Raw genomic sequence first — 12,214 nt, 5'->3', positions numbered from 1 at the left:
CGGCCATTAGGCCTTATCACATATATATACACTTTCACATTCATCACATCGGCCATTCGGCCTTATCACATATATATACACTTTCACATTCATCACATCGGCCATTAGGCCTTATCACATATATATACACTTTCACATTCATCACATCGGCCATTCGGCCTTATCACATATATACACTTTCACATTCATCACACCGGCCATTAGGCCTTATCACATATATATACATTCACATCACAATTATCCAAATATACTTCACATATCACATATACTATCATGTATACACTTTGTCTTGGCCGAATCTACATTAATCATTTCCCAATGAATAATTCAATTTCACGCCATACTATCATTTCATATTCGAATACTCATAAACTTACAATTTCACAAATTTTAATATCAAAGATCCATCTAACACTCTTGTATCGTTTTACAATATCACGATTTAGAATTCACGTATGGGTTTAATCAATAGCTTATGAGTAACTAAAACAAGTTTTATCCATGTTTACAACAAAATCACATATTCACTACGAGCTGTTTTCCTGAGCAGTAGTCACTAAATTATTTATAACTGGAGCTACAAAACTCCAAATCACTTGCCGTTAATTTTCCCTGAATATAGACTCGTATATCTTCCATTCATAAAATTTTCAGAATTTTAGGTTTGGCCAATCAATACCAGATTTTTCTTAAAGTTTCCCCTGTTTCACTATTTGACTAATCTGACCACTCTTCACTACGAATCAAATTTCTCATTTTACAGAATTCAAAATGTGTTGTATTTGATTTCATTTGAAACTAGACTCATTAAGGAGTCTAAGCATATAAATTTTATCTTATAACCATTTTTTTACAATTTATAATGATTTTCTAAAAACAGAACAGGGGATTTCGGAGTCATTCTGACACCGTCTCACACAACTTTAAATATCTCTTTATAGGAAATTTGTTTGCTCACAAGGTCTCTTTTATAAGAAACTAGACTAATTAAGCCTTGATTACATATTTTATTCAGCCTATAACTCCACACCAACAATTTATAGTGATTTTCTAAAATCACGTTACTGCTGCTGTCCAAAGCAAATTATTACAATTTGCTCTTAACTTTCCAAGTCCAAACACATATGAACTTACCATTTGAGTTTAAGACATATCATGGCCACATCATATCTTATTAAATCAACTCATTATGTCCTATTATGATTGAATTTACTCAACGTTTAATCACTTAAAACTTACCTCGGAAGTGGTCGACGACTAGATATCCACGGCTATTTGTTTACTTTCTCTTTTCCCCCATCCGACTTTGATCCTCTTTGCTCTTAAGCTTAAGTAAAACAATAGATTTGCTTAAGTACTTAACCAATATTATTCACTTAACTATCACATTGGGCAATCACATATCATTTAATCTATATCTAAAACAATAGATTTCAATATGTATCATATTCGATAAAACATACCATGACTCGATTTCATGCTTATTTAATTTAGCTAATTTCATAGCCGATTAATCACCTTACCCCAACATTACTCAATGCCGAATATTAACCCAACATCACAAGCATAATCACCATGAAACTTACCTTGATACACATTTTATCCCATTGCCGAATACATATATATATATATCACCAAACAAATTTTTATTCACATCTCTATAATTGATCATAATCGGACATTATAAACAAATCAACTAGTTTAGCATTCAAATTCTTCTAATCATTCCTCAATCACTTACTCAATGAACAATAATCCAAGCACATCAAAGCATAGTGGAATGTATCATTCTTCTTAAATTCATATTCGAACACTCAATTAAATACTTACAATTTAGCACTAATTTGGCATTTCAACATAGCCAATTGTCATTAAGCAATTAAGCCACAAATATTCAATTTTACCAAGCTCAACTCATCTATAATCAACCCTCAATACACCTAAGCATCAAAAACAACATCAAAGAAATACAAACATCCATGACCGAATGTCATCTTCATAAATTTACAAAAACATTTGCCATGAGTTAGCTTCTATACTTGATGACCACTCCAAATATACAAAGACTTTCAATGAAAGAGCATTAACATACCTCTTCCTAAACATCAACCAACCCATCATGAAGCAAGAAAATCCTCTTCTTCTTCCTTCCTCAAGTCACGGCAATAGGGGGAGCAAGGATGAGACAACTTTGTTTTCATCACCCCTCCCTTTTTATTACTTTATTACTAACCTTTTATTTTATTATTTCTAACATAAATCACTAACACAAAAATGTTTATAATAGGCTTTAACCCATAGCATGGCCGGCCACTACTTGTCATAGGTGGAAATTTGACATGCAAGCCCATTATTTTCATAACATGCACTAATAGGTCCTTATAGATTAACCTATCACCTTTTAAAAGTGCCACACATAAGTCCTATTAATTAACTTCACATGCAATCGACTAAATCGAAGCTCAAAACTTTCACACATTCATATTCACATATTTTAGACAATAAATATCATATTCAAATAATTTGGTGACTCGGTTTAGCGGTCCCAAAACTGCTTTCCGACTAGGGTCATTTTAGGGCTGTCACAATGAATCTATTTAAAATCAGACAGTAACATTATCCAAATCTCGTACTAAGAGATAAATAAATATTCGTGAAGAAATGTTGAAGCTGTCAAACAGCAAAACAGGGGAGAATTTAATGAATAAACTGTACTTTTTGGCTGTACCAAAAATTTTGAAAATTTTATGGTAAGAAGATATGTAAGTCCAGTTTCAGGGAAAATTAGTGGATCTTAGTTTCAGGGAGAATTAGCAGATCTTAGTTTCAGGGAAAATTAGCGGATCTTTATTTGGAGTTCCGTAGCTCCAGATATAAATAATTTAGTGACTATGATTCGAGAAAACAACTTAACTGGACTTTGAATAAATAAAGAGAAATTGAAAAATAGCATGTTAATACATTGCTTATTATTTTCATACGAGCTTACTAAGAGTAAAATTTACTCCCTCATTTCCATTTCTTTTAGTGTTGTTAGGTCGGATCGGGGTTGGAGATCGTCAGAGGCAGTACTATACTATCATGCCAATACCTTTGGAGTATTGATACATATGTCAGAATTATCAAGTGAGTGGCATGTATAGGGACATAGTTCTATGGCATGTGTTATTCTGATTTGGCCAAATATATTGTCCTATTTTGAGCTATTGTATATGTCCATGAGATGTGGCTCATATTGTTTATGGCTTGTAAGTTTAGCTAGTCATATTATGATTTATTGCTAATGATGTGAAGAATGATGTGAAGATATGATTATGTTTGTTTGTCATGTATGGTTGGCAATATGTCATGTGTGTTGAATGCATGTTTTATGACCATGAATTAAATGTGTAATAAGGAGATAAAACAATAATACTTTGAACATGAAAGTTTGATGATAAGTTGAAATAAATTGGCACAAGATAACTGTGGTATGACTAGTCTTGGTTTAATGTGAGAATGTGTAACACATGCATGTTGATAGGTAAATATATGTTTGTATCAGTATTGAGGATGTTGAATGCCATTGAATCCATGTCTATGTCTGTGCATGTAAGGGTGACAAAATGGCTTGGAAAATAGCCTAAGAGTTAACTACACGGGATGAGACATGGCCGTGTGTCTCAACTGTGTGAGAGACACAGCCTGGTGACACGGGTGTATGGCCTAGCCCTGTGGTTCAATTTATTTGCTGATGTCATAAATAGAGAGTTACACGGCCTGAGGACACGTGTGTGTGACCCTGTTTCATGAGAAAAATTTCTAAGTTTTCCCAAAACTTTTCAAGGTTCTCAGTTTAGTCTTGAACCTTTTCTAAATTATGTTTTGGGTTTTGTAGCACCAAATAAGGGACTATGTGCATGTGATAGAATGATTTAAAATATGAATGAAATTTTATGGCCCGGTTTGCATGATTGTTTGTGTTTAAGTTTAGTAATGCCTCATACCCTGTCCCGAAGTAGGACACGAGTAAAGGGTGTTACAATTAGTGGTATCAGAGCTATGATTTAGTCGATTCTCAGACTAACCTAGCATATGTATGAGAGTCTAGCTATACATTCCACCGATCTGAGATATTGTGATGTTTCCCGATGCATATGATAACCACTTTATTTAGACAAAGGTACTCTTCAAATAAGCTACATCCAACCATATTGATTGTGATAAGGAGGTATTTGAGTAAAGCACAGTTATGAGAAGTTGAAACTTGGAAAGGTACGAATAAGATTCATAATACTCTGTTGTGGATAAAATGTCATAGTACTGATTGAATATTAAAATTTGATGGATTGCAATGAATTATTGAAATGAGATAAAGGATTATATGGCATAATAAGCTTACCTATGATTGATTGATAATTCCATGATGTATGTGACTGAATTGCTCGAGTAAATGCATGTGTTTAGATAACTTATCATAAATATTAATGCGATGAGTATTCATGTATATCTGTTTGGATGATTATGATTGGCAAGCTCGTATAACTTAAGTAAATGTGTTAAATTGCTTGGTCTGATTTATGTGATTGTAATGATATGTCTAAATGATGGTGTACGAGGTAAAAGTATAGATTGTGATAAACTTATCCATGTTTGTTGGCTCTTGTATGATATCATGTGCATGACTTGTATGATTAAATGAATAGATAAGTAAATTTATTCAGAAAACATGGAATGCATGCATAAGTATACTTGTTAAAACGAGATAGCTGGAAAGTGGGCGTAAAATCAGTACCAAAGTTAGTTTACCCGAAATGAATAACATGATTGTGATGATGTTGCTATGATGATGAAAATTGTGTTACATGTATATGTATAGGAGAGTCGAGTCAGAGGCCCTGTGACCCCTTCCCCTTTGCTAAAGTGGTGTTTTATAATGGAAATTCCTGAGATTTGTGTTGAATGAGTTCTTGGGTGTTACAGTTAACTTTTGGGCTAGGCACTTTGTGCCGAGGCGTGTTATCGGTAAGTCTAGCTTTTATGAGCATTTGGTATGCTGAATGGTATTGGCTCTTATGAGCATCTAGTGTGATAGATGGTATTGGCTCTTATGAGCATCTAGTGTGCTAGATGGTTAACCGTGAACTCGTATCCGTATATCGTTCATTAGGTATTATATTTAATGATCACTGAATGTTATTGAAATGTGGAAATTGATTGGTACTATTGATTTGAGCATTACTCACCTATTGTAAGCTATGATTGACAAGAACTCTAGTAAGAACCTTATCCCCAAGAACCCTATTAAGGACATTATTATCAGAAACATTGTTTATAAATTATATTAATTGAATTATTACGCATAATTTAGTAAGATTTACCATTTAATCAACGAACTTACTAAGCTTTATAAAAGCTTACTCGTGTTTGTTGTGTTTCTTGTAAATAACATTTTGTGGATAATTGAGCGATTGGATCAACTCGAAGAATCACACTATCTGAGGTTCTTTGGTAGATTAGGAATTTGATTTGGCATATATGGCATGTAATAGACTAACAACTATGATGTTTTGATCTCAACTATGTTTAATGTGTGGTATTGAATGTTAAAGGTAGTTAAATGGAAATATTGTGTGCATGTTGTGATTTAGTGTATGTGTATGAAACGGTAAGAAAAATATTAGATATTCATGAAATAGTTAAAGTTAGTTAAGATGTATGTTGTGAAATGGTGAAAATGGAATGGTATGATTGTACATGAAAGTATGCTTTGTGTTGTGTTTCGTAAGAAATGTTTGAGCATGGCTTAGATGTTTGGATATTGCATGAATTGGTTTCCTTAATGTGTATTTAGGGTCTTGCTTATACATGTTAAGTCATGGTATAGGTACTTGTGAAATTTGTAACACCCCTGAACCGTACCTGTCGCCGGAGGGTTAAAGAGTATTACCTTATACAAAAGAGTCATATCAAGATAATTAGGTATAGTGATTCATTCTTAAGTTCAATTCATATCAAACATTGAAAACATTAATCAAATCTCAACCACACCATCACATTAACCATTTGGAACACATATAGTAACTTATCAAGCCATTTTCGCATGGCTATACATATATACATCATCAAAAAGATAATTATTTAACAACAAAAAGTCAAGCCTATACATGCCATTATCGAAATTTAACTACTAGAGTACCAAAAGATTTAGATAGTGTGGACGACTTCGACTTTGAGATTCCCGAGACCGTAGCTGACGAACAAGATCTATAAAACAGAGAATTAAGGCAACAAAGTAAGCATTGCTATGCTTAGTAAGTTTTAAGCATTTCAAACAATCAAAAAGTATCATATAAAACGAACATTAAATATCAAAAAACTCGTATTCTAATTACAATCACTCAGCCGAATATACACAAGTATACCACATATAAAGCCTATTGGCGGAATATAATTACACAAAGAAATTTTCAGCACATGCTTCACTTTACTTTATGGCTCATACAACTAATTTAATTTACATATTTTCATATAATGACAGACATCGACTGAATTGGTCATTTCTCTTATTCATAGATATATTAATCATCCACACAATTTTATCGTTATTTGATACTAATGACTCACCTTGCAATCAATTCACATATAAATACATAATACGTACCTGGTCATTACCATGTATCATACATAACCAATAATAGTTTGCTTTGAACATTTGAATTTGTAATCTCATTCGAATCACCGGCGTTAAGCCCGCTAGGTTTCAAAACCCGAATCCAGTCACTAGCTCAAAGCCTGCGGAACTTTAAGCCTGGATATAGTACCAGCACTAAGCCTGCGGGATTTAACCCAGATATATATATTACCAGCACGAAGCCTGCAGGATTTAACCCGGATAAATATTTCCAGCACGAAGCCTGCGGGATTTAACCCGGATATATATTACCAGCACGAAGCCTGCGGGATTTAACCTGGATATATAATATATCGAGTGCTACGTGTATTTACGCACATGATAACTCGGCTCACATAACATATCACATTTGTACTTCAATTTCTTCATTCGAGTATAAGCACACAAAGAAAACACACTTTCAATGTAACTTTCGGTTCAACATTTTTATGCAAGAACACGTAACCATTTCACTATCTCAGCTTAACTCCTAATATCCATTCGGTTACATGCCATATACTCAAGTTATTTGTTAAACAACCTTATTCAAGTAGAGACAATAGGTCGTAATTCATTTATCATACTTATCTCATTACATCAATTATCTAACAACTGTAATTACTCAAAACTTACCTCGGATTTTTTTGAACAATGGGGGATAGGCTATTCGATTGCTTTCTCCTTTCCCTTATCTGATCTAGTTCCCCTTTGCTCTTGAGCTTGATTTAAACAATTGAATTTATTTAATTTCTTATCAAATAGGCAATTTAATATAATACATGTATATTATAAGGTTAAGGTACATATGGCTTAATAATTAACTATCAAACACCATATGCATAGATATATATTCCCTAGTCATGCACAACTAAACACCTTACTAGGCATTAACAACTTTATAATTATATGCATATCTACATAAGACCAAGTATGTATTTAATAAATTCTACAAGTATGGTTATTTATAGTGACTAAATACCATTTAATCTCAAGTTATACTTATAAGTATATCGACATAAATACATTCGCATTTAAACATCATCTTGGCCTAATAATCAAATACACTCATTGTCTATTTTTCAATCAACTTACCAGCCACTTTGTTTTACCCATGCCGAATGCATATATATATATACGTAATTGCATTTTTATTTACTTGGCCGAATACTCACCTGACTATTTGAGTATATTAATATTCAACTTCTCAAAAACCACAATTTTATTATAATCATCCTTGTATATACTTTACACATAAGCTAAGAAATTACTACGTAGTATTGCATATATATATACATACATGAATAGCCAACAAGACCAATTTTACCGAAACATACATTGCATTTAATTATGAGTTATTTTCTCATACTGCACTTATATAACTACAAGCCGAATATACATATACTTACATCACTTAAACATCCAACACCAAATTTCTTTAACAAAGCACATTTTCAGAAATGACAAGGCAATATAACAACCTTTAATCCAACTTATAATTTATGCATAACACATTCCAAGCATTTACTCTATTCCATCATTTAAAATACAAACATTACCTAAAAATATCCCTAGTTCAAATTCGGCAATTACACCAATACACAAGATGATTTATTTTTATTTTTATTTTGTTCATTCATCTAAACTACTTACAAGCACCTTAGACTATCTCAAACATCATTCATTTGGAATTATTCATTAAACTTGAAGACAACCATGTATCCCTTTCATTTTCTACCGTGGCCGAGAACTCAAATCCTCCCCAAAACCAAAATTTTAACATGGGTTAAATAAAGAACTTGGTAACTAACTTAAAATTAACTACAATTTTAAGAATTAATATGAATTCTTACCTTGATTCAAGCCTAAGGTGACCGAATGGAGTTTTCTCCCCTTTCATCTCTTTCGTTTCGACCAAGAACAAAGATAAAGCTTTGTTTTCATCACCCATTTTCCTTTATTTTTATTCATTAATAATATAAAATATAAAGCCATTTTAAGTGATAATTAATATATATATTTTTATATAAAGCATCATCATGGCCAGCCACTAATAACAAAAAGGGATATTTTACATGTAAGTCCCTACTTTTATAACATGCATTAATAGACCATTACACATTAAACTATCACATTTCAAAAATGTCTCATATAAGTCCTATTTAACATACATATGACAAAAATCAAAGCATAAAACTTTCACACATGCATTTACACATAGAATAAGTATATAATATAATGGGTAATTATTTTTGTGACTCGGTTCTGTGGTCCCGAAACCACTTTCCGACTAGGGTCAAATTAGAGCTGTCACAATTCTCCCCCACATAAAGAATTTTTGTCCCCGAAAATCTTACTGGTAAATAAGTTAGGATATCGATCCTTCATAGAGTCTTCCAGTTCCCAAGTAGCTTCTTCAACCCCATGCTTAAGCCACAGTACCTTCACTAATGAGATTTTCTTATTTCGTAATTCTTTTACCTCACGAGCCAAAATACGAACCTTTTCTTCTTCATAACTCAAATCAGACTAAATCTCGACCTCTGATGGATTAATTATGTGCGATGGATCGGATCTATAACATCGAAGCATCGAAACATGAAAAACGTTGTGAATCTTTTCAAACTCGGGGGGTAAAATCAATCTGTATGCGACTGACCCAACTTGTTCGGACATTTCATACGGCCCGATGAACCTCGGATATAAAATCCATCGTGACTCGATCCTATTTCCATTCGGGTATCATGATCGGCTGAAGTAATCCTGAAGGCACTTGATGTTCTGCTTTCACTTGTTGACATACAAAACACTTTGAAACAAAGTCAGAAATGTCTCGTTTCATACTAGGCCACCAAAACTGACGTTTCAGATCGTTGTAAATTTTCGTGCTACCAGGATGGACCGACATTCAACTATTATGAGCTTCATTCAAAATTATCGAAATAAGTTCTGAATTTCTTGGAACATACAATCGATTTCTGAACCTCAAACAATCGTTGTCGTCAATTTGAAACTCTGAATCCACATTCGAAACACATTCAGCTCGTTTAGCAACCAATTCATCATCGACTTTCTGAGTTTCACATATTTGATGAATCAATAACGGTTTGGCTTTTAATTCTGCTACCAACACATTATCGAATGAAACGGACAAGTGAACATTCATCGCTCGCAAAGTAAACAGTGACTTACGAATTAAAGCATCGGTAACTACATTAGCCTTTCCCGGATGATAGTCAATAACAAGCTCATAATCTTTCAACAATTCAAGCCAACGTCTTTGTCGCTGATTCAAATCTCTTTGAGTCATCAAATATTTGAGGCTTTTATGATCCGAAAATACATGACATCTCTCTCCAAACAAGTAATGTCGCCATATTTTCAAAGCAAATACGATGGCAGCTAATTCAAGATCATGAGTCGGATAGTTTTTCTCATGTGGCTTCAATTGCCTCGACGCGTAAGCCACAACTCGACCCTCTTGCATCAATACACAACCCAATCCATGTAATGATGCATCACTGAAAATGACAAACTCTTTACCGGATTCGGGCTGCACTAACACTGGGGCTTCTGTCAAAAGCGTTTTTAGTTGGTCGAAACTTTTTTGGCACTTTTCTGACCATTCGAACTTAGTATCTTTCTGAAGTAGCTTCGTCATTGGTGTGGCTATCATCGAAAAACCCTTTACAAACCGTCTGTAGTAACCGGTAAGTCCCAAAAAGCTCTGAACTTCAGTAATATTTCTCGGGGGCTTCCAATCAAGTATGGCTAAAATTTTGCTCGGATCAACTCGAATACCTGATGCGGATACTACATGTCCCAAAAAGATAACTTCTCTCAACCAGAACTCACATTTACTGAACTTAATAACTGCTTATCTCGTAAAATCTGTATCACTAATCTCAGGTGCTCGGCGTGTTCAGTTTCATCGCGTGAATAAATCAAGATGTCATCTATAAACACAACTACAAACTGGTCCAAATAATGTCTAAAAATTCAGTTCATCAAATCCATAAATACTGCAGGGGCGTTAGTGAGCCCAAACGACATCACTAAGAACTCGTAGTGACTGTATCTCGTTCTAAAAGCAGTTTTAGGTATATCTGAGTCTCGAACTCGCAACTGACAATAATCCGATCTCAAATCTATCTTTGAAAACACTGATGCTCCCTTCAACTGATCAAACAAATCATCAACAGCGGTAACGGATATTTTTTCTTTATTGTCACTTTATTTAATTGACGATAGTCGATACACATTCTCATGGTTCCGTCTTTCTTTTTTACAAACAATACTGGTGCACCCCAAGGTGAGAAACTCGGTCGAGCGAAACCTCTATCTGTCAACTCTTGCAACTGAGTTTTAAATTCCTTCAATTCTATTGGTGCCATACGATATGGAGCTATCGAAATTGGTGTAGTCCCAGGTACAAGTTCAATACCAAACTCTACCTCCCGAACAGGTGGTAATCCTGGTAATTCCTCGGGAAAAACATCTGGATACTCACAAACCACTGGTACTGATTCAAGCTGCTTTTCTAATTCTTTACTATCAAGTACGTACGCAAGATATGCTTCACACCCCTTTTTTACAAATTTCTGAGCCAACATCGAGGATATTACTGCTGGTAACCCGTTCATATCAGTAGACTCAACTCGAATTATCTCATCATTTGCACATCTCAAATCAATAGTCTTTCTTTTACAATTCACAACTGCATCATGCACGGTCAACCAATCCATACCGAGAATAACATCAAATTCATTAAACGGAAAAAGCATCAAATCGACCAGAAAACAGGAACCTCGGATTATCAAGGGACATTTCCTGCACACTTTATCGACTAGCACATATCGACCCAAGGGATTTGACACTCGGATCACGAACTCAGTAGACTCAACAGGTAGAGTCTTATTGGATGCTAAAGTCTCACATACATATGAATGTGTAGAACCAGGATCAATCAAAGCAATCACATCAGTATCAAAGAGAGTGAATGTACCGTTAATAACATCAGGCGAAGAAGCATCCTCGCGTGCACGTATAACATAAGCTCTAGCAGGAGCACGAGCCTCAGATCTAGTTGTAGCATCTCTAGACACTCTCTGTCCGCCGTTAGCATTCCCCGTATTCTTAGGTGGTCTACCTCGTGCGGTAGTAGTATTCGGTTTCCCACTCGGATTCATATTTTTCTCGGATAACCTCGGGCAGTCTTTAATAAAATGGTCGGCTGATCCGCATTTATAACAGGAGTGGTCATGAAATCTATAGCTCCCCGAATGCCATTTTCCACAATACTTACACTCGGTCCTATCATGTCGATCATTTCCAACACTGGCAACTGAAATGGCTCGTGTACTCACAGGGGGTCAATCGCGGTCTCTTCTAGAAAAACCCGAAGTGTTCTTTGATCGGCCTGAATCATCTCGAAATTTCTTCGATGATTGCTGAAAAGACTTTCCTGAAGATCTTTTACGAAATTCTCTAGCTTCGACATCAGCTTTTCTTTTCTCTTTACTAAGTTCTTCGGCTTTGCAAGCTCGCTCGACAAGTACTACGAAC

The sequence above is a fragment of the Gossypium hirsutum genome, chromosome A11, assembly GCF_007990345.1.
Source record: "Gossypium hirsutum isolate 1008001.06 chromosome A11, Gossypium_hirsutum_v2.1, whole genome shotgun sequence".
In the NCBI taxonomy this organism is placed as follows: Eukaryota; Viridiplantae; Streptophyta; class Magnoliopsida; order Malvales; family Malvaceae; genus Gossypium; species Gossypium hirsutum.
Note: the sequence above shows the minus strand (reverse complement) of the source record.